The sequence below is a fragment of the Odontesthes bonariensis genome, assembly GCF_027942865.1.
Source record: "Odontesthes bonariensis isolate fOdoBon6 chromosome 6 unlocalized genomic scaffold, fOdoBon6.hap1 SUPER_6_unloc_3, whole genome shotgun sequence".
NCBI lineage: Eukaryota > Metazoa > Chordata > Actinopteri > Atheriniformes > Atherinopsidae > Odontesthes > Odontesthes bonariensis.
The window spans coordinates 9474-10000 of NW_027457367.1; positions in this window are offsets into that span (position 1 = coordinate 9474).

Consider the following 527-nt stretch of genomic DNA (forward strand, 5'->3'; position numbering starts at 1 on the left):
CTCCAGGCTGGTTCCTGGAAGATGGGAGGCCGACTTTGGCAGAGCTTGAGTCCGAGGAAGGTGCTGGAGAGCGGATTCAAGGTGCGGCTGACCGCTGGAAGCTCCAGGCTGGTTCCTGGAAGATGTGAGGCCGACTTTGGCAGAGCATGAGTCCGAGGAAGGTGCTTGAGAGCGGATTCAAGGTGCGGCTGACCGCTAGAAGCTCCAGGCTGGTTCCTGGAAGATGTGAGGCCGACTTTGGCAGAGCATGAGTCCGAGGAAGGTGCTGGAGAGCGGATTCAAGGCTCGGCTGTCCGCTAGGAGCTCCAGGCTGGTTCTTTGAAGATGTGAGGCCGGCCTGGAGGAGAGTGTGTCCGAGATAGGTGCTGGAGAGCGGATTCAAGGCGCGGCTGACCGCTGGAAGCTCCAGGCTGGTTCCTGGAAGATGGGAGGCCGACTTTGGCAGAGCATGAGTCCGAGGAAGGTGCTGGAGAGCGGATTCAAGGCGCGGATGACCGCTGGAAGCTCCAGGCTGGTTCCTGGAAGAT